The sequence below is a fragment of the Triticum aestivum genome, chromosome 2A (assembly GCF_018294505.1).
Source record: "Triticum aestivum cultivar Chinese Spring chromosome 2A, IWGSC CS RefSeq v2.1, whole genome shotgun sequence".
Taxonomy (NCBI): Eukaryota; Viridiplantae; Streptophyta; class Magnoliopsida; order Poales; family Poaceae; genus Triticum; species Triticum aestivum.
In genome coordinates this window covers 16,692,705-16,715,864 of record NC_057797.1, presented here as the reverse complement: position 1 = coordinate 16,715,864, position 23,160 = coordinate 16,692,705, and the positions used below count along the sequence as shown (strand labels likewise).

The window sequence follows — 23,160 nt, the reverse complement described above, 5'->3', positions numbered from 1 at the left end:
CCCCAGCGAAAGGAACCCTTAACGGAACTATTCTCTTTGGAAGATGTTTCTTACTAACCATGTAATATAACATAACTAGTTAGGCACTTGTCTGATAAAGCACTAATGACCCCTACGCCTGGTCTCCATGGATACCGTGGTTCTTCTTTAACCATTATGGTATTCGGACACACTCCGGACCGTCAGGTCCCGAGGTCGAAGCGAAAAGGTCGGCAACGACAAACGATCTACAATCCAGCTAGAAGGCATTACATATGTCAATTTTAATCACACAGTCACTGTGACTGATTGTATTCCTCTTCTATACCATCTAACAGGCTGTCTAATTTACAGTCCTACTGGGAATACTTTGCGGCCAACTCTACTTGGCCGTATACTAAGCTTACAGGGATCTCCTTCCCATTAGGCCCTACAGGTCCGACCTCGGCCATATGGTTCGGGTCAGACTTGGTATAACGCGTCTTCACCATGGCCCAGGCCTCCCTAGCGCCTTGCCGGCAGGCCGATTTCTTCCACAACTGGAAGCGCTGCCGAGCTCCGTTCAGCTTCTCTGCAAGATCTCCAAGACCTTCGGGCACGGAGTAGGAAGGCCATAATGCCCGAACGACGCCTTGCATCGCCTGCCGGACTCTATTATGCAGCTGCAAGAGCTCGGGAAGAAGGTCGCCCGTAGAACCGGGCATCTCCTCTGCAGGACGACCTGTAAGCATACCTGCAGACATAAAGCTGTTATTCGACTTCCTCGCCAAACTTTTTTTCGAGAGTTCGTTCAAGGACTTACTAAAGATGCCGCGTCGAAGTCGCCGATTATCCTTTGTGGAGTCTGACAATTGGGCACGAACATCTTTTAGTTCGACATCCAATTTGGTGTTGGCATCTTGAAGATCATTCTTCTCTTGCCTCACCCTTGTCAATATACTCTCGCCAGCCTTTAACTGGCGTATGAGTTGTTGTTCTCGCAAAACGAAGAAAAGGCAAAACAGTACAGAATCTGTGAAAAACAGACCAGCAGGCAGTAAATGATTCTTTCGGGGCACTTCTGCAACTCCAATCAAAAAACTCAGAACAGACGCCTGAAAGACAATTATATAGAGCACGTTGTGGAAAAATTCAGACCAAAAAGATGATCTGGTGATTTTATGCGAATTTTTCTGTACGAGGACAGAATCTGTTTCCTGGACAGCATGTCACAACTCTTGATCTTTCCTGCAATCAGAGGCTATACTTGGCACAAAACTGAAAAGTAAAGATACAATGATGATGCTACAGTAGTAACAAACATCAAGACCACTAAAACTGAAAGAACAAACTGAAAGCAAAGATAACAAGGGTTGTCTCCCTAGAGCTCTTTCTTTATAGCCATAAAGATAGGCTTAAGACTTTAATGATGCTCTCGTAGGAATAAGAGTTGAAGAACAAAAGAGAGCACCAAGAAGCAAATACCAAACACATTTAAGCCTAACATGCTTCCTATGCATAGGAATATTGCAATAGAATAATTCATTGAAGCACAAAGCAACTAGCATAGGAAGGCAAAAAAAGCATAACTTCAAAATATTCACCATAAAGAGAGGGAACTTGATATTATTGAAATATCTATAAGCATATGTTCCCTTCTCATAATAATTTTCAGTGGGATCACGAATAAAATCAACAATATAAGCATCACATAAAGCATTGTTACCATGATCCACATGCAAAACGGTACTCTTACTCTCCACATGAGGAGGATGAAACTTAGTATAAAAGAGAGAGATAAGCTCTTGCCAATCAAGCAAGTGTGAGTTATCGAGAAGCTTATACCAATCTGAAGCTTTGTCTATAAGTGATACGGCAAACAATTTCCTCATGACAAACTCTCTTGATACACCTGCAAGCTTAAATAATGAACATAATTGTGACAGATATAGCAAGTGTTCACCGGGATGTCTGTCTCCTGCATAACGATTAGCCAAAACATAATTGATAATACCAGCTGGTATTTTATAGGGCACAATTTCAGTAGGGGGAGGAGCAACCACTACAGGTGTGGGGCGTCTTCCCGCAAGCAACGATCCAATAGCACGGTTTTCCATAAGCTTAACTAGTGAAGTCACACAACTTGGTGTTCTCGGTGGAACCCATAGCAGCAAGCAAGCAAGACACTAAAGCAAAAACTGAAAAGTAAACTGACAAGACTAAAAAAACAAAGGTAAAGGAAAACGTGCAACTCCCCTATCTCGAAGAGCGGAGTCCCCGGCAACTGCGCCAGAAAACACCCTTGATGGCTTCTCGCCCCTCGTTGATTACCCCAAGTGTAAGGTTTGAGATGCAGCGTAGCGGAAGTTTTCCCTTGGCAAAGATACCAAGGATCGAATCCCCAGAGACTCCAAGTTTCAACGAGAAGGTATCAATCGCTAACGGCACCGTGGATTAGCAATCGACGTGGACCTGCACACAAAACAAATACCTTCGTCCCCAACGAGTACAGAGAGGTTGTCAATCCCTCCGGCCTTGTAGTTTACAAAGGGGTCAAAACGCAAGTGGTAATGGTGATGGATAGTGCTGCGGAAAGTAAAAGCGGAAAGTAAAAGCAACGGAAAGTAAATAGCAAAGTGACCAATGATGTGAACATGGACCGGGGCGCCATGACGTTCACTAGTGATGTCTGTCCCAAAAGACGATAAAACAGCTATGCGAGGTAAACAAATTACAGCTGGGCAATTGACAGGATTATGACTGCTAACCATATTGCAAGATTGGTCGAGGTTCAGAGCATGGGCAGTACGCCAAGGTAAGTAGACCGAAATCCATCTGCATCTACTACTAATCATCCACCTTGAGATATCTATCCAGAACATCTCGCTGGTATTAAGTTGCGATCCCCACCCAAAGTGTAAACTCAAAGCAACAGACAACTGCATTAAAATACTTTGCGTAAAGTAAACAATCCTTGCGCCCGCGGGCACAAGCACTGTTGTTTTCCCCCTTGTGGCAACATCACATCCCCTAGACTCATGTTTCTGTCACTCAAGCTAGTCATCGAGGGGCATGAACCCACAATCGAGCATGACGTTCCCTCTTGGAGTTACGATCTACTACTCGGCCAAAGCAATAAACGGTAACGGAGAACATGCAAGAATTACTCACGAACTAAAATATAAAGGAGGTAAATCAAATATATTACTCAAACACAATCTGAACATAATCTCATAATCCATCGGATCCCAGCAAACTCATCATACCAACAGCATAAGGACTACATATGTGCCTCGATCATGTAGGGCAGCTCACGAGGACTAATTAGTGAAGCACAAGAACGGGAGGAGAACATCACATAGCTACTGGTCATGGACCCATGGTCCAAGGGAGACTACTCACGCATCATCCGGGAGGCGATCATGGTGGTGGAGAAGGTCCCGGTGGCGATCCTCCCCTCCGGCAAGGTGCCGGGAAGAGTTCTCCTGGCGCTCCCGATCTTGGAAGCGCGGCGGCGGCGGAACAGAGATGCGATCGTGGAAAAGGGCTCCCGTCCCGAGGGTTTCGAGACGTGCTTTAAATATACGCCAAAGGGTGGCGTCGGAGGGCATCAGGGGTGCCCAGGCGGCCCCACGGCGCGGCCTAGGGGGGGGGGCGCGCCACCAGGTCGCCTCGGCGCCTGGTGGCCCCCCTCCGGCTGAGCTTCGGGGTTCCGGAAGGTTCCGAAACGCTGATTTTTTATATATTTTTTCTGGAATTTTTCTGATAGTTTTCGTAATGGAAAAACCTGAAATACAAAAACAGCAGAAAACAGAAACTGGCACTGGGGTGCACTGAGTTAGTAGGTTAGTACAAATATGATCAAAATTGTATGGAAGTGTATAAATATCATAGCAATATCACCCGAAAGTGGCATGGAGCAAGCAGAAATTATGGATACGTTTTGGACGTATCAAAGGGCCCCGCCACTGCCAACGCGTGCACGGTCTTTGCCTGACGGCAGCGAGTGAGGGGAAAGGCGAGGTGTGGGGTGTCGGCGGCGAACAGCTAGGTTGCACCCGGACCGCTTGCGGGAGCGGCACGGGACTCTCCCTCGCTCCTTTGTGATAATTGTGTTATACGTTACTCCATGTTAAGTTTCTTCCTTGATCGCGGCGACAAGTACAGAGGAGGAGCCCTGTTCCTACTTTTGCCCAGTTCCTACTTTTCTTTTTTAAAGAGGAGCTATATTCCCTACTTGGCAAAACGAGAAAGAAGCAAAAAAAAGGGAAAAGTATATTTTTCATCCCTAAACTCTTTCTTAAGTATTGAAATGGTCCCTCAACTGTAAACTAGTAAAACTTAGTCCCTCAACTTTTGAAACCGGATAACTTTATTCGAATCGTTTTTACTTCCCACCTCAGCGCATTTTGCGAGGCGGTGTCCTTGGCACGTCTTGTCAAAGCAGAGATCGTGACCCCTTTATTTATGGGATTCTCATCAATACGGACGTGGGTAACCCAATCGTGCCCGTTAGCATGTTTTCTCGCTTAAAGGCGACTCCCAAACGGTTACGGGGAGGGCCCTTGGTATTCAACCTCTTATAAAGAGAGCAAGGCCTTACTCCTTTTCAATCTCAAACGAGTTCGCCCGTCGACTCGAGTTCCAACACCCTAGGCTCTAGATTTCAATCGCTTCGAACGTTCGACAATGTTCGGTTCCGACCTTCAAGGCCGACGGATGCCCTCCTCCGTCACGGAGGAGGATGTGCTAAAGTTGAGAGAGGCCAAGTTCTTGACCGGCGAAATTTCGCATAGGCTACCTGCTTAGGGGCAGGCTATTCCCAGTCCCCAGCCTGGTGAGAGCGTGGTGTTCGTGTCTCACTTCCTTCGGGGGTTAGGCTTCCCAATGGATGCCTTTGTGAGGGGGCTGATGTTCTATTATGGGCTGGAATTCCACGACTTAGCTCCGCAATCCATCCTCCATGTTTCCTCATTCATCGTCGTGTGTGAAGCATTCCTCCGTGTTACTCCTCACTTCAGATTATGGCTCAAGACCTTTAAGGTAGAGCCGAAGATGATTGAGGGACGGCACGCAGAGTGCGGAGGCGCCGTTGTAAGCAAGAATGCTGATGCTCCATGGCCCGAGGGCCCTTTTCAAGAGGAGCTCGGCTTATGGCAATGAGAGTGGTTCTATATCACCGCCCCCAGGGGCACCAAGTGGGTGGCGCCGCCTGCCTTTCGCTCGGGTCCCCCAGAGCAGCTAGGGTCGTGGGTCAATAAAGGCCTAGATTGGGGACCATCCCAGGATGTGCCTTTGTTGCAGGGCCGCATCAGGGATCTCTTAGAAAGAGGTCTCAGCCTGGTCAAAGTGACGCAAGTCATGCTGATCCGCCGAACACTGCACGCAAACGTCGCTCCCTTCGTCTATGGGAGTTTAATCCGGAGGGACAACGAGCTCTCCAGCATTTTATGGGCGCAACGCCCGCGGAGATGTATAAACTGTTCTTCGGAACACAAGCAATGTGTCCGGATTTGACCGAGGACGCAGGTCTAAGCTGCAATCACCCGGATACTCAAGTAAGTAGCCTTGTGCCCGGACTCGTTATCCGTATATTTGTCATAAACTTGCCCCTAAAAGAGCTGTCCTTTTAAACAGGAGTGGATAGCGAAAGAAAAGCTGACCAGGTGTCCGGCTCCCCTCCCCAAGACCAGGTCGGATCCCGTCCTAGTCAGGATGTTGAAGATTGTGCCTTTGGAGGAAAGTGAGGGAGGGGACAAGGAAACTATGACCTCCTCGAAGGAGGCTGTTCGGAAGGAAGGAACCGAAAATTCCTCTCCTCAGGGGAAGAAAAGGACCGTCTCTGAAGACCCGGAGACCATGGCCTCAAAGCGGAGGGGGGGAATCCTCGTCAGAGGGCCCTACGCCGGGGGTACCTCGACCGAATTATGCCCTCAAGGGGATCAGCCCTCCAGCGAGCCGTTAGTAGAGAAAGATTTTCTTTTTGAGAGATGAGAGAAATCCTTGCTATATGTCTGAGAAGATTAACCGAAATTTTACCTTGTAGCTCGGACCTCGACCCTTCTCAGCAGAGCTCGTCTTCGGGGGACCTTCTTCCGGAGATGATGGAGAGCGGAGCGCCTCCCCCTGCCGTACCACCTAGCAAGGCGGGCGACCCTGAGGTGTCGTCGCGGAGGGTTTCTCCGAATCCGGCACGAGCGGAAGGTAGCTATATGTCCCCCCAAGGTTCTCCGCGCCCGGCCTTCGAAAGAGGCCATAGGACAAGTCCGGCACCGTCTGGTGCTCGGCCGGAGGAGCTGAAGAATCTGCTAGGGCGAGCTTCTATCTCAGAGGAGCACCGTGCATTGATGGGTACGGTGATTGAAAGGATTTCGTCCGCAGAAAGCGGATTGCACGAGGCCGTCAGAAGTTTACTGACGGGTTTTGAGGTACGTTAGATAATGTACACTTTTTGACAGTTGCGCATAAATAAGATGCGCCCTATGTAGATAGTATCCCCTGAGACTCTGTGCGTTGTTGAAAGTGATGGCGCGCAGAGGATCATAATCCCAGGTCTAAAATGTCGCCTTTGTATGTAGGTGGCTTAGTTTCCGGAATCCAGCCGGACTGATGAATTTGCCAAGCTAAAGCGGCAACTTGACGTGGCAGATGCCGACATCGCGCTTGTTAACGAGCGGCTTGATGAGGCACAAGGTATGTAATTCCTCAGGCAGCACCTGGTAAGAGGAGCTTTATGCCAGTATCTTACAACATGTGTGCTTGACGCAGATGGTGCGGCCGCCGTGGAGAGTCTACGGGCGGAACTTGCCCGACCCAAGGAACAAGCCAGGAAAAGTGATGTGGCTGCCGAGAAGGCCCTTGAAGAGCTGAGAGCCGAACAGGCTGCTCACTGCCGAAGCAAGAAAGAGATGGACGAGATGGCCGTGAAGCTAAAGAGTGTAGCTGATCGTTGCAAGCTTCTTGAAAAAGAAGACCGGGCGGGACAGACGGACTTAGAGAAGGCCATTGCCGATGCCAAGGATGCTCGCTCTGTGATGAGAGCTGCGAAGGAGGAGCTGCGTCAGGCTGGAGAGATCGTAGCTGGAAAGCCCTTTATACTGCGGAGGAAGTTTTGTGATCCTGAGCATGCTCCGTTGGACCGGTTGTGGAGTACGACGGACACCTATCTGGATTTGGCAGCGAGCGCTGCTGATGCGACCGAGCACTTTCAAGATCAAGAAGATCGCGAAGTGGAAAAGCTTTTCTGGTCGCAGTTCCACAATCCAGAGCGTCCACTGTCAGTGTCCGATCGTCTGGCCGAATGGGCCGGACTGAATAGGTTGTCCGGACTTGCCATGAAGTGCGTCATGAGTCACCTGTGGTCGGGGAGATCGGAGCCGAAGAGTTATTTCAGCTTGGTGCAGCAGTTCCTTGGTGCGGTGTCGCGTATTAATGCAATTAAGAGGTCAGCATGCATAGAGGGTGCGCGTATGGCTCTTGCCCGTGTCAAGACACACTGGGTGGAAATGGAGACCACCGCTATTGCATCCCGAGATTCAGACAGAAGCCGAGTACCTACCGAGCACTATTTTCAGGAAGTTCTGCAAGGCGCTCATGTAATAGAGACGTAGTGCTCGAAGGATGCTATGTTCGAAGAGCATATGCGATTGTAAAACGGTATTTTGATAAATTTTAGGAACTTTTTATACTTGTGCCTGCAAGTATTGTAACACCTCTTGTGCGGACGTTTAAAATATATAAAATCTGAAAGATGGCAGTCGTCGGCTTCAGCCCCCACGCAGATAATGCGGGGGTGTTCGCAAAAGGCACATTTTCACACTTGATCCAACGTCTTGGTCCTACAAAGGAGGTGATAGCGCAGCGAACTAGGCAATCGGACTATAATGCTTTATCACTTTCACTTAGCCATAGGAGCTTGACAGTAGTACTACTTAGATAGCCCCTGGTGGCGACTGCGCTCGCCCGAATTCGGGGCGCGTATGTGCCTGGCCGGGAAACTGCCCTTCGTTAATGCGGAGGAATCCTATAGATTTCGGAGAGTCATCGAGTGGTTGACCGGTCTCACGCTATATCATTACAGTCAGTTTTCAGCTTTCTCTACTGAGGTGCTCGCCTGGCCGAACCGGGGCACAATCACAGTAGTTCTCCTGGTGCCGCCTTAGCCGATAGAGCGGAACGTAAGGCAGTCGAACACAGGAGCCAGGCAACCCAACATTTGACCAAAGACATGATTCAGAGCTGATGCATATAAGGCCAAACTCGCGACACCGAACACTCCCTAAGGTATTCGGTCTTTATGAGGGCGGGCGAGACAACGCCCTTAGATATAAGCCCCTAGTGTCCAGGTACGCGCAAAAATTCTGACGTGGCCACATGCCAAGATGCCAGCCTCCTCCTTGGTTATACTAGAGAGAACCAGGGGATGTGTATCAACAAGAGACAGTAAAAAGGTTTACGCAGGGTCTTAATCTGAAAAGAATCCTTGGAACGGGTCCCTGCTGCACGTCTGCGCCTGTGTCTCCGTTGTGCCGTATCCTGGACGGGCGCAGCACGATATTCATCTGTAAAAGAGAGGAACTAAGTTGAAAAAAGGTCGTGCCGAACAGAAGTTATATTAAATAAACAAAGTATAAATTGAAATAGGTAAAATTGAGCTTTATTGTCTCTTATTTTATATGTGCGGAGCCCCTAGAGCAGGGGTATACGACCAATAAGCCTTTATCAATGATATTTTTGTGTCGGACTCGTCTAGCCGTGTCCGTGGTCTTAATGACATGTTTAGATGTTTTGGCTGGTGAAGCCATTTTATTGTGGGGCTGTTAAGGCGGCCGCACAATAATCCGCTCGGGGGAGGCACACTCAATGCTTCCCCTTCAAAGAGATGATGCCTCGTGGACCGGGCATCTTAAGCGTAAGAGATGCATAATGCAGTATTGCGTTAAACAGGGCGAAAGCTTCGCGTCCCAGCAGTGCTTGATAGCGACTTGAGAATGGGACAATGTGGAAAGTTAGCTTTTCGCGGTGGAAGTTATCGGTGGAGCCGAATATAACTTCGAGCCGGAGAAAACCCATGCAATGGGTGTCCGGACCTAGCGTTACCCCTTGAAAGGAGGTTTTGCTGTGGCGAATTCTTGTTGGGTCTATCCCCGTGTGGCGGATTGTGTCCTGATATATCAGGTTTAGACCACTGTCGCCGTCCATCAAGGCATTTGTAAACTGGAGTCTGTCAATTATTGGATCGAGTACCAAGGCAGTCCAGCCTGCGTTCCTGATACTTCTAGAATAATCCAGATGATCGAAGATGATTGGTTTTGACAACGAGTGGCGAGACTCCTTTGGGATAGGCCGTATGGCGCGTACCTTTATGGGTGTCGCACGTTTTGTTATGTGAAGTAAGTTTACTGTTTTTACTTCTTGTGGAAAATTCTTTTGTTTCCTGGTGCTCTGCTTTTGGGGTTCGTCATCGTCTTCGCTTGGTGTGTCGAGCCCCTTGTGTTCGGCGTTGAGTCTGCCGGATTGTTTGAAGACCCAACAATCTCTATGGGTGTGGTTAGCAGGATTCCCGGGAGTACTGTGTATTTGACATATCCTGTCCAAGATTTTGTTTAGTTGGATAGCTCATCTCTGTTATCCTGGAGGGGCGGCTTTTTCTAATTCTGTCGTGAGCTTTTGAATCTGGCGTTGACTACCGTGCTGTTCGGACTATTTTCCTTAGTCCAGCGACGATCCTTGTTGCTTCGCGGTTTTCCGTTTCCATCCCTAGTTTCGGATGTACTTGGGTCGCTGGAGCTACATCTTGCCAACCAGCTGTCCTCTCCTGCGCAAAAGCGGGTCATGAGGCTTGTTAATGCGGCCATTGTTCTTGGCTTTGCTTGGCCGAGGTGTCTGGCGAGCCATTCGTCTCGAACGTTATGCCTAAAAGCTGCTAGGGCTTCGGCGTCCGGACAGTCGACTATCTAGTTCTTTTTAGTAAGGAATCTGTTCCAGAATTGCCGAGCTGACTCTCCGGGCTGTTGAGTTATGTGACTGAGATCGTCTGCATCCGGAGGGCGGACATATGTCCCCAGAAAATTTGCTCGGAAAGCGTCCTCGAGCTCTTCCCAACTTCCAATTGTGTTTTCAGGAAGGCTTTTAAGCCAATGCCGGGCTGGCCCTTTAAGCTTGAGGGGTAAGTATTTGATGGCGTGGAGGTCATCTCCTGGCCATATGTATGTGGAGGATATAATCCTCGATCCAGACTCCAGGGTCTGTTATTCGGTCGTATGCCTCTATGTTTACGGGTTTGAATCCCGCTGGAAATTCATAATCCAGGACCTCATCGGTGAAACATAGGGGGTGTGCGGCGCCCCTGTATTTGGGTGTGTCGTGATGTTCGGATACTGGCTTTGTTGCATTGCTTACTAGAGCTTGCTTTCTTGGCCCATAAATGGACCTGGCTGGGCCATCTTTTTGATGCGAATCCTTGAGTGGGTCGCATGCCGGCTTAAGTGCGGCGCCGCTTGCCGCTTTATGCTGGCCATGGGGTTGTCTATCCGACCGGGTGGCTTTCTTACTTTTTGAATGCGAGGGCTCTAAGGCCTCTTCGTCGAATTCGGGCAGTAGCTTTCGCTTCGGATAGCTTTTAGTGTGGCGACTGCCGCCGTATTTGTCTGCGGTATTGATTACTTTACTCCATCTGATTCTGAGTGCATCTTCCGGAGTTTTTAGCTTTCGCTTCTGCTTTTTCAGGCTGCGTGCGGTTGCAACGAGCCTTTTTTGGAGGTTCTTCTGCTCCGTAGGCTTATCCAGAGTAAGGTCGTCCGGAATGCCGTTTTCGCCGGGGGCGGGTTGTTCGGTTTGTTTATCCAAGTTGCCCTATTCTGACGGTTGCTCTAAGGCATGCTCGTCGTCTGCCGGCTCATCCTGCTCTATGGCTGGGTTTGTATCAAGGCGGGGCTTAGAGCGGTGTTTACGCCGCCGCTTTGATTGTCTTTCGACACATCGATCCCTCGTTGCCTCCCCGAGTTCCTCGTTGTCACTTCCTTTAGGTGTATCCACCATGCACACATCATGAGATGAGGTGGCTGTCCAATGCCCTATAGGTGTTGGTTCATATGCGTCTCCTGCATCGTCGTCCACTCCGTCGATGTCTTCGGAGTCGAAATTGAGCACGTCGTTTAAATTATCGACGGTGGCTACCAAATGGGTGGTGGGTGGGTTTTGAATTTCTTCATTGTCCGTATCCCAACCTTGCTGACCGTAGTCCGGCCAGGGCTCTACTGATAAAGAGAGAGACTTTAGTGACTTCAGAATATGACCAAAGGGCGAGTGCTGAAAGATGTCCGCGGCGGTGAACTCCATGATCGGCGCCCAATCAGATTCGATCGGCAGGCGCGGAGGGCTCGGAGTCCAGAGAGGAATCCGGCCCCTCGGAGTCACGGGTCTTGCGGAGTGCAGGGCTGGTGTTCGGCTCAATCGCCTTTGAGATCGCAGCCCCCGAGGCGGCGTTCAACCACTCATCCTCGATCGGTGTAGTAGGCTCCAAATTAAGGGTCGGAACCGATGCGTGTGCGGCCTCCGGGACACTGTTCGGCAGCAGAGCTAGATCATGCCCATCGAGACAGTGCGGCGCGCTCGGCTGTGGCTCGAATCTGTCGAAGATCAAGTCCCCGCGGATGTCAGCCGTGTAGTTTAAACTTCCAAATCTGACCTGATGGCCAGGAGCGTAGCTTTCAATCTGCTCCAGGTGGCCAAGCGAATCGGCCCGCAGTGCGAAGCTGCCGAAGACGAAGATCTGTCCGGGGGGAAAAGTCTCACCCTAGACTGCATCGTTGTTTATGATCGAAGGAGCCATCGGGCCTAAAAGCGACAACACAGAGGAACTCTTAATGAAAGCACCAATGTCGGTGTCAAAAGCGGCAGATCTCGGGTAGGGGGTCCCGAACTGTGCGTCTAGGCGGATGGTAACAGGAGACAAGGGACACGAAGTTTTACCCAGGTTCGGGCCCTCTTGATGGAGGTAAAACCCTATGTCCAGCTTGATTAATATTGATGATATGGGTAGTAGAAGAGTAGATCTACCACGAGATCAAAGAGGCTAAACCCTAGAAGCTAGCCTATGGTATGATTGTTGTATATTGCGTTGTCCTATGGACTAAAACCCTCCGGTTTATATAGACACCGGAGAGGGTTAGGGTTACACAAAGTCGGTTACAATGGTAGGAGATCTGAATATCCGCATCGCCAAGCTTGCCTTCCACGCCAAGGAAAGTCCCATCCGGACACGGGACGAAGTCTTCAATCTTGTATCTTCATAGTCCAAGAGTCCGGCTGAAGGTATAGTCTGGCTATCCGGACACCCCCTAATCCAGGACTCCCTCATTCACCCTTTTGACTTGATGGGGAAATTTTTTCTACCCCCCAGTGTTCGGCTGCCGGGGCTCTTCGTCCTTGTCCTCACTTTGTGATCCCTTTTCTTTGTTTTCGGAGTTTAACTTGCCAGCCTGCTTAAAAACCCAACAATCCCTGTTGGTATGATTAGCTTGCTTATCTGGGGTGCCGTCTATTTGGCATGGACGGTCGAGTATGCGGTCCAGGCTGGAAGGTCCTTCATTGTTTCTTTTGTAGGGCTTCTTCCGTTGGCTGGACTTGGAGCCACTGAATCCGGCGTTGACTGTTGTGTCATCGGTGTTGTTGTCATAGCTTTGGTGTTTGTGCCTATTGCGCCGGAGCTTGCCAGTGCTATTCTTGGCCTCAGAGGGGCCTGTCTCGCTGGCTATGTTGTTACTACGGGCCAGCCAACTGTCCTCTCCCATGCAAAAGTGGGTCATGAGTGCCGTGAGGGCTGCCATGGACTTCGGCTTTTCTTGGCCGAGGTAGCGTGCTAGCCATTCGTCACGGATGCTGTATTTGAAGGCTGCTAAGGCCTCCGCATCCGGACAGTCAACGATCTGGTTCTTTTTGGTTAGGAACCTAGTCCAGAATTTTCTGGCTGATTCTCCAGGTTGTTGAATTATGTGGCTTAAGTCATCGGCATCTGGTGGCCAGACATAAGTTCCTTGGAAATTGTCCAGGAAAGCTTCCTCCAAGTCCTCCCAGCTGCTGATAGAATATTCACGCAGGCTATTAAGCCACTGGCGAGCTGGCCCTTTGAGTTTTAGTGGGAGGTATTTAATCGCGTGGAGGTCGTCTCCTCGAGCCATGTGGATATGGAGAATGAAATCCTTGATCCATACTGCGGGATCGGTTGTGCCGTCGTATGATTCGATATTGACGGGCTTGAATCCCTCGGTGAATTCGTGATCCAGTACCTCATCTGTGAAGCAGAGAGGGTGTGTGGCGCCTTTATACCGGGCCGCATTGCGGCGCAGCTCTGATGGAGTCCGTCTGCGGCATTCGGCCCGGGCGTGGTTTGATTTGTCACGTCCGAATAGGTAGCCGTCTTCGTGCCTCGAGGCACGTCCTCGCGGTCCGTAGATCGATCTTGTGCGTCCTGCTCTACTGTCCAGGGTCTGCCGAAGGTCGTACGTGTGACCCCGAACTCTTTCGTCTTTATTTTTGCGGGGGGGGGGGGGGCGGGGGGTGGGGCAGGATGCTGTTCGGCCTGAGTTGCGGCTTTATCCCGACCGCGGGGTGGCCGGTCGGCCGCCCTGTCTCGACCACGCGAGGGAGATATGTGTTCCGGTGCCTCCTCATCGAATTGAGGTAGCAGTCTGCGTTTCGGGTAGCTCTTGGCTAGGCGCTTGAGCCCGTATTCTTCGGTTGTCAGGATGTCGGTCCATCTGTCGACAAGCAGGTCTTGTTCAGCTTGAAGCTGTTGCTGTTTCTTTTTCAGGCTCCTTGCAGTGGCTATGAGCTGAAGCTTGAAGCGCTCCTTCTCCAAAGGGTCCTCCGGCACGATGAAGTCTTCGTTGCCGAGGCTTGTCTCCTCTTTGGAGGGCGGATGATAACTATTGTCCTCCGAGTTATCTTCTATGGCCTGTTCATCAGGGTTGTCTTGCGTGTTGTCATGTTCCTCCTGTTCGGATGCAGCTCCGACAGGGTCTTCATTGTTTTCGGCGTCGCCCAGAGTACTATTTTCTCCAGTGCTAGTGTTGCCATCCTTTGAGCGACGAGGCTTGGAACGGCGTTTGGCGCGTCGGCGCTTGGACTGCATCTCGGAGGGTTTGTTCTTATCTGGCTCTTCTTTGTCGTCGCCAGATCCTTTGGGTGTATCAACCATGTACACGTCGTACGAAGAGGTGGCCGTCCAACATCCAGTAAATGGCGGGTCTTGGCCTTGCTCCTTGTTGGCATCGCCATCCATGTCGTTGATGTCTTCGGAGCCATAGTCAAGCACGTCGGTTAAGTCGTCAACGGTGGCTATGAAGTGGGTGGCGGGTGGGAAGCAAAATTCCTCGTCGTCCGCCTCTAGCTCGAATCGAACATAGTTCGGCTATGAGTCATCCTCCAACGACAAGTTCTTCAAAGAATTTAGTACGTCACCCAAAGGCGAATGCTGGAAGATGTCTGCGGTGCTAAATTCGAAAATCGATAACCGATCCAGCTCGGTGTCCTCATGTGCACTTGATCCGGAACGTGTAGCCGGAGACGAGTCCGGAGTTCCATTGACGCAAGCATTGCAGGATGTCGAGTCCGTGTGCGGCTCCAACGCCACGGACTTTATGGCCTTGGAGGGGATGATCTACTTCGGTACTGAGGTCCTTGCAGCAACAGGATCCATCTCCTGGGTGTGCTCCGATGACAGATTTAAGTCATGTTCATCGGAGAGAAGGGGAGCGATCGCCGCGGTCTCAAATCCATCGAAGATCAAGTCTCCACGGATATCCGCGACATAGTTCAAGCTTCCAAATCTGACCTGATGGCCAGGGGCGTAGCTATCGACCTGCTCCAGATGGCCGAGCGAGTTGGCCCGCAGTACGAAGCCGCTGAATACGAAGATATGTCCGGGGAGGAAGGTTTCTCCCTGGACCACATCATTACTGACGATTGAAGGGGCCATCAAACCTTTCGTCGATGGCACAGTGGAACTCTCAATGAAAGCACCAATGTCGGTGTCAAAACCGGCGGATCTCGGGTAGGGGGCCCGAACTGTGCTCCTAGGACTCATGGTAACAGGAGACGGGGGACACAATGTTTACCCAGGTTCGGGCCCTCTCTATGGAGGTAATACCCTACTTCCTGCTTGATTGATCTTGATGAATATGAGTATTACAAGAGTTGATCTACCACGAGATCGTAATAGCTAAACCCTAAAAGCCTAGCCTATGAATATGGTAATGAGTATCTCCTATCCGGACTATGCTCTCCGGTTTATATAGGCACCGGAGAGATCTAGGGTTACATGGGGTCGGTTACATAGGAGGAAATCTTCATAATCGATCGCCTAGCTTGCCTTCCACGCCAAGTAGACTCCAATCCGGACAAGGGTACAATCTTCGGTCTTTATGTCTTCATAGCCCATCAGTCCGACCCAGTAGATAACAGGCCGGACGCCCGAGGAACCCATAGTCCAGGACTCCCTCAGCGTGCCCCCCCCCCCCAAGAGCAGCCTGAGTTGGAGTAGAGGGAGGGGGCGCGGCCCCCTCTTTCCTCTTCCTCTCCCTTTCCTTCCCTCCTTCCCCCTCTTGGAATAGGAAAGGGAGTCCAACTAGGATTGGGAATCCTAGTTGAACTCTCCCTTGGCGCGCCCCCTCATGGCCGCCGGCCTCCTCCCTCTCCTTCTTTATGTACGTGGCCAAGGGGCACCCCAAAGGACAACAGATAATCTCTTAGCCATGTACGGTTCCCCCCTCCATAGTATAACACCTCGGTCATATCGTCGTAGTGCTTAGGCGAAGCCCTGCGCCGGTAACTTCATCATCACCGTCGCCACGCCGTCATACTAACGGAACTCTCCCTCGACCCTCTACTGGATCAAGAGCTCGAGGGACGTCATCGTGCTGAACGTGTGCTGAACACGGAGGTGCCGTACGTTCGGTACTTGGATCGGTTGGATCGTGAAGACGTTTGACTACATCAACCGCGTTACTAAACGCTTCCGCTTTAGGTCTACATGGGTACGTGGACACACTCTCCCGTCTCGTTGCTATGCTTCTCCTAGATAGATCTTGCATCATCGTAGGAATTTTTTGAATTACTAAGTTCCCCAACACCATATCCACCGGATGGGGAAGGAAAGAGGAGGGAGGAGGGAAGGATGGGGGAGGCCGAATCCCTCCCCTTCCTTCTCTCTTCCCCCTTTCCTTCCTCCTAAGGTGTGGCCCATATGGGGGGTGCGGCAGCCCCTGCTGGCTGCTGCGTTTCACCTCTTGACCCATGAGGCCCATATAGTTGCCGGGGGGTGCCCGGAACCCCTTCCGGTGACCCGATATGTACCCGGTACCCCCAGAACACTTCCGGTGTCTGAATATCATCGTCCTATATATGATTCTTTACCTCTCGACCATTTCGAGACTCCTCGTCATGTCTGTGATCTCATCCAGGACTCCGAACAACTTTCGGTCACCAAATCACATAACTCATATAATACAAAATCGTCATCGAACGTTAACCGTGCGGACCCTACGGGTTCGAGAACTATATAGACATGACCGAGACACCTCTGCGGTCAATAACCAACAGCGGAACCTAGATGCTCATATTGGTTCCCACATATTCTACGAAGATCTTTATCGGTCGTACCGTAATGACAACATACGTTATTCCCTTTGTCATCGGTATGTTACTTGCCCGAGGTTCAATCGCAGGTATCTTCATACCTAGTTCAATCTCGTTACCGAAAAGTCTCTTTACTCGTTCCGTAATACATCAACCCACAACTAACTCATTAGTTACATTGCTCGCAAGGCTTCTTATGATGTGTATTACCGAGAGGGCCCAGAGATACCTCTCTGATACTCGGAGTGACAAATCCTAATCTCGATCTATGCGAACCCAACAAACACCTTCAGAGATACCTGTAGAGCATATTTGTAATCACCCAGTTACGTTGTGATATTTGATAGCACACAAGGTATTCCTCCGGTATCTAGAAGTCAGAAATATGCTGATAAAAAACGAGTGGAGCATACACTATCTGAAGGGGATATGGTCTATCTCAAAACGTAGCCTTATAGGCTGAACGCCTTCGACATCCGCCCTCATATCAAGCTCCAAAGCAAGTTCTATGGACCTTTCCGTGTGATAGCTCGTGTGGGAAACATAGCTTACAAGCTCTTACTCCCTAACAATGCGAGCATCCATCCAATCTTCCTTGGGTCAGTCCTGATGGCTGTATTAAGACTGAACCCAGCTTGGTGCTTGAAACGCGGCAGATTCCTCGTAACAATCTACCAGTGGTCTAGTGGCTCATTCAATGGAAAAATCTACCTCCTGATGACGCCTCGTGGGAGGACGCCAACTTCATCAAGAGAACATTTCTAGCCTTCTTCAATAAAACAGTGAACGGTTGGTTCAATCGTTGAAGCTCCTTGGGGACAAGTTCGCTTTCAGGAGGGAGTATTGTCAGGCCTGCTTCACGATTCAGTTAACAAACGGCCATGATGAGAGATAGCGATAAGATCCGACGGCTCGCTTCGCTCGCCTGTACCATTACTTTACCAGACTGTAGCGCATTCCTTCTGTTGTCAGCTGAGCTATATAAGCCAGCTCCCTCTCTGTAATAGCTAGCATTTGATTCCTATGAAGAACTCTATGATACTTTACAGCTAATACTCTCGCGTTCCCCAAACCCTAGTTTCGATTTTCCTCAAATCCAATCTTGATCTACAGATGGAGCGTGACAGCCAGCTCGCTGCGTCCCCGCGCTGCGCTAGATCCGCGCGCCGCCCCGCACATGGCCGCGCCGTGCACCATGCCTGTCCTGCATCGCCCGATGCAAGAGAGCCCCGGCGCCACCCCTAGCAGCCACCCCCAGCCGCCGTCGGCCCGACTTGCCCCGCCGAGCCACACGCCACCACAGGACCGGCCATCCAGCGCCGCCCAGACACCTCGTGGGGAGGGAAGGGCCCCGCCACTGCCAACGCGCGCACGGTCTTTGCCTGACGGCGGCGAGTGAGGGGAAAGGCGAGGTGTGGGGTGCCGGTGGCGAAGAGCTAGGTTGCACCCGGACCGCTTGCGGGAGCGGCACGGGACTCTCGCTCGCTCCTTTGTGATAATTGTGTTATACGTTACTCCATGTTAAGTTTCTTCCTTGATCGCGGCGACAAGTACAGAGGAGGAGCCCTGTTCCTACTTTTCTTTTTGAAAGAGGAGCTATATTCCCTACTTGGCAAAAAGAGAAAGAAGCAAAAAAAAGGGAAAAGTATATTTTTCATCCCTAAACTCTTTCGTAAGTATTGAAATGGTCCCTCAACTGTAAACCAGTAAAACTTAGTCCCTCAACTTTTAAAACCGGATAACTTTAGTCCCTCATACTGCTTCATACGGTTTTGTCTGACGTGAACATGGGTTTTGTCCAAAACTTGACCCATCGCCCAAGATTTTGACCAAATATTTAAAGAGTTGAGGCACGGGAAATAAATAAGAACCTGCGATATAAAAAGAACAGAGGCGGTTCGAACTCCAGACGTCGCGTCAGTTGCACACTCAAGCTAACCAACAAATCTCAAACACTGAGGTACTGCGTTGACATGGATACCTATAGGATTTATTCGAGTAATGCTACACATATATAAGTTTACATGGATTTTACAAACAGGTGGGTTGTGATTGGAGGTTAAGAGGAGAAGAGGCCCACCCCCATGAAAATCAGGTGAGGTGGGAGTGGTTAGTTAGAAAGAAATAATCCTAGTCAGTGTGTAATTACGTGTAACTCTTTGTATGTTTAGCATTATTGAATTTGTTCCTTGCGCCATCTGTCATGTAGTTGCCCTTGTGCAGCATCCAGTAGAAGAGCAACGCTGACATGCGGGCCTAGTCGCGCACAACGTCCAGGTCGCGGTGCTCGTCCACGACGAGTTCGAGACGCTGTAGTTGACGGCAGATCGCGGCACGCGGACGGCGCACGCATATTGCAAGCCCATCAGGTAACGTGAATATGTGATACATGCTAGTACGTATAAAAAACTTCAGTTTATCTGCTGAACACAAATCGCTCTGGGCTTAGCTGGCTTGTGGACGGGAGCTCCCAGCGTGACGTAGATCATTCGAAAAATCCCACTGCTGCTTATTTTAGCGTTTAGCTTATTTTTTTTTCTTCCAACCACTAATAGGACTGACAGGTGGTGTATCGCTCTAATGTTTTTCTTCACAAACTGACAGGAGGGTCCCACACAAAATCACCGTCAAAGTGGTATGAGGGACTAAAATTATCCGGTTTTAAAAGTTGAGGGACTAAGTTTTGCTGGTTTTACAGTTGAGGGACCATTTTTATACTTCCGGAAGAGTTGAGAGACGAAAAGTATACTTTTCTCAAACAAAAAAGGCACAACTAACAATGGGTTGTGTGCAGAGAAAATCCTGATATATATGAAATGTTCTACTAGTTAAACTAGCTTGAGCTCCGTGACTTCTTTATATTTTCAGCAGTTTGGGTGTGTGTGTGCGCGCGCACGTGTTTTGTTGCTGAGGCAGCGTGTGTGCTGGCCCTCCGCGCGCTATCTTTTGACTGAGATGTACTGGGCTTCGTTGTTGAGTAAATTGCTGAAAACCACCACATTTGTGGCAAGTATACTGCAAAACCACCACTTTTGTCAAAAATTTCAAAAAACCACCACTTCCTCGGCAAGTGAGTAACAAAAACCACTAAACGGGCTGTGAGCCGCGACTAACCGAGAATCTGACATATCGGGCCCACCTGTCGGAGCCACGTGGCAAAGGGCAAACGGCAAAGCGGAAACGGCCGTTAGGACCCCGCTAGTTAAGCCCAGCGCGCGCACGTTAGGGCATTCTTCCCCAACCGCTCTCTTCTCTGCTCTGCTTCTTCCTTTCTCGCGTCGCACCTCCCGCCGCCGCCGCTGCCGCCGTCGCGAGCAGCTTCGCACCGCTGACGGGAGGGGAGACATGGTTTCTTGGTCTGAGCCTTCCGACTGTTCCGACTCTTCCTCTGACGATGTGAGCCGGGTAAGATTCTACTCATGTGCATCTAGGGTTAGGGTTAGGGAGAAAGGGGAATTTATTCCCGATAGCAATTGACTTCCATTTCCCTCTGCCTAGGTACCTGCAAAAATGGAGTGCACGGAATGGAGCGGCATTGCTTTGAATCATCCTGCACGTTGTGAGCATCGTGCGCCCTGTGAGAAGTTTGTTGCCTTTGAATGGACTGACAGTGGCAGGAGGTTCCTGGGGTGTGGAAAAAAGGTGATTTTCTGACCAGTTCAATTAGTTCTTAAAGTATATATCTCTGGCCATAAATCTTGATACAATAGCAGTAGGCATTGGAGTACTTTTGTACATTAAGTCTGAGATTAGGCAGTTTCCAATGGCCATTATGTTTGTAAATCATTTTAGCTCTATATTTGCTATCCAGGAGTAGGCAATGCAGTACTAGAAACATGGATAATGAATGGATTGTTGTTTTTTATTTTTATCACTAATGTTTTTAGAAATTGGTTTAATTATATTTCCTTTGTTCATACATTTATAGGATGTACCCAAGTGCAACTTTGTGGACTGGATTGACCCAGAGTGGCCAGTCCAATTGAAGCAAGTTTTAAATACCATCTGGACTATGCATGAGGAGGAGTTGACCAATAGGTTGAGGCAGAATATTCTTAATGCTGAAGAAGTAGTGAAGATAATGGAAGAGAAGAGGAAGATGGAAAATGACCTGAGGTTTTTTAAAGTTGACTTTGCCAAAATGGTGGCTGACAAGGAGGATGCAATTACCCAGTTAGGCAATGCAAGGTTGGTTATTAGTGACCTGAAGGAACAGATCGAGAGAAAGAACTTGGCTGACAAATCAGACACTAACATTCATCAAGTGCTGAGGGCCAAAGCAGAGAAAGAGAGAGACCAAGAGAAGGAAGAGAAGGTGAAGCTTGTGCAGGAGATGGACAAGATCAAGCAGGAGAGGGCCATGCTGTTGGAGGAGAAGGAGAAGTGGAAGCAAGAGAAAAGGCACCTGGAGTACACTATAGGTGATCTGTTCAAAGAGAAGGAGGCCACCAAGGGGAAGATCAGGAAGATCAAAGAGATAGTTGATGAATGATTCAATGTTATTGTAGTTGTATCTGCTAGAGTACTATATCTGCTATTTGTGGCACTAAAAGTGCAAGACATTTGTACTGAATTTAAGCTGGATTAATTTGTGTTGCTGGATAATGCTATTATTTTGTGTTGCTGGATTAATTTGTGTTGCTGGATAATGCTATAAATTTGTGTTGCTGGATTAATTAGAAGTACCAGTTATTGTTTAGGGAGTAGGTGGTTTTGCTTGTTTTTTGTTTAGGTAGTAGGTGGTTTGGGTTGTTTTTGTTTAGGGAGTAGGTAGTTTAGGTTGTCGTCGAGGGTTCGATGACCCCTATTGTTGGGTAAGGTAGTTTAGGTTGTCATCGAGGGTTCGATGACCCCTAATCTAGGGTAAGGTAGTTTTGGTTGTCGTCGAGGGTTCGATGACCCCAAATTTAGGGTAGGGTAGTTTAGGTTGTCGTCGAGGGTTCGATGACCCCTATTGTTGGGTAAGGTAGTTTTGGTTGTCGTCGAGGGTTCGATGACCCCAAATTTAGGGTAGGGTAGTTTAGGTTGTTGTCGAGGGTTCGATGACCCCTATTCTAGTGCACTAACAACATTTAGGCTTGACCAAAACCCACAGTAATCCTGCTACACTAACAACATTTATGCACTCAAAACCAACGATAATCTTGCTACAATTACAACATTTAGGCTGCACTCAAAACCAACAATATTTCTAGTACAATAACAGCATTTAGGCTTCACCAAAAGCCCACAATAATTCTGCTAGATCAACATAACTCCACAACAGCATGAAGGCTTGATCACACATAACAGAGGTTCACATGACATAAATACCACATAGGTTCAGATGACTCAAATTACACAGGTTCACATGACTCAAATTGAAACACATGTTCAAAGGACTCAAATCATCACACATTCAAGCACTGGCAGATATCAAAGTTCACACATTTCCACTTGCTGTGAAGTAGCTCTTGAGTCTTGCATATTTCTGAGGTTTCTTCCTTGAACCTGTTGCAGCATTTGATGCTCCACCAACTCTTCCACCTCTCACTGACCTCTGTTTTTTAGCAGCAGTAGCACCAATAGTTGATGTAGATGTAGAAGTACCAGCAGCAGAAGAAGTCCCTTCTCCACATGGAGGCCTAGCTGCTGGCCTTGGTGCTGAGAAAGCAGCCCTTGGTGCCCTAGGAGCAGCTCTTGGTGCCCTAGGAGCAGCTCTTGGTGCCATAGGAGCAGCAGTAGCATCAGGTGGAGTGTAGGATTCTGCCTTTTGCCTCCTCTTTTCCTGTAGTTTTATAAAACAAACAGAAATTAAAATCCACATAAGCAAAATCAGATACAATGATGAAAAAATATGTACCATGCTTCTATTTTTCCTCAGCTGCAGATCAGGCCTCAAAGGTTGTCCACAATTAGTAAACCTGTGGCCCATTAACCTACAGTTGCCACATCTGATTGTAGCCATCCTAGAGGTATCTTTTGGTTTAGGCACTTCAAACCTTCCCTTCTTCCTCTTTTCTTCTTTTCTTCCACTCTGGTCCTCTTTGTGGAATACAGGAGGCTCAATATCTGGTTTTCCTGACTTGACCCAAGCATCTTCTCCAGGAACTGGATACACTATTGGTTTGTATGCCTCCAAATACATTTCTTTCCTCAAGAAAGGACTTACAAAATCCTCAGGTTGCATCTTGGCCTTGTAAATTGCACTACAAGCATGGTTGCATGGCAAACCTGACATGTCCCACTTCCTGCATCCACAAGTGTGCTCCTCAAGGTTCACAGCATAGGTCTTTGGCCCACTGCTCACTTGCCACAGGTTAGGCCCTGCCCTAATTGCTTTGCAATCTCTTTGAAACTTCTTGCTCACCTCCAGCTGCTCTGCATATGTTGGAGCTATTTCCCATCTAGAAGCTGCTGCATTTTCTCTTTTTCCATCAAACCTGACTAGCAACTTGTCTTTGATTCCATTAATCATTGTCACTATTGGTTTGTTTCTAACATCCAAGATATATTTATTGAAGACCTCACTTATGTTATTAACCACCAGGTCTGTTTTGCAATTTGTGTCCATTTCATGCCTAG

At 49.1% G+C, this 23,160-nt stretch overlaps 1 pseudogene; it reads left to right on the top strand.

Moving 5' to 3' along the window:
- Positions 1-21,088, top strand: part of LOC123191345 (uncharacterized) — a 44,120-nt pseudogene extending 23,032 nt beyond the window's left edge.
- Positions 21,089-23,160: the final 2,072 nt, after the last annotated feature.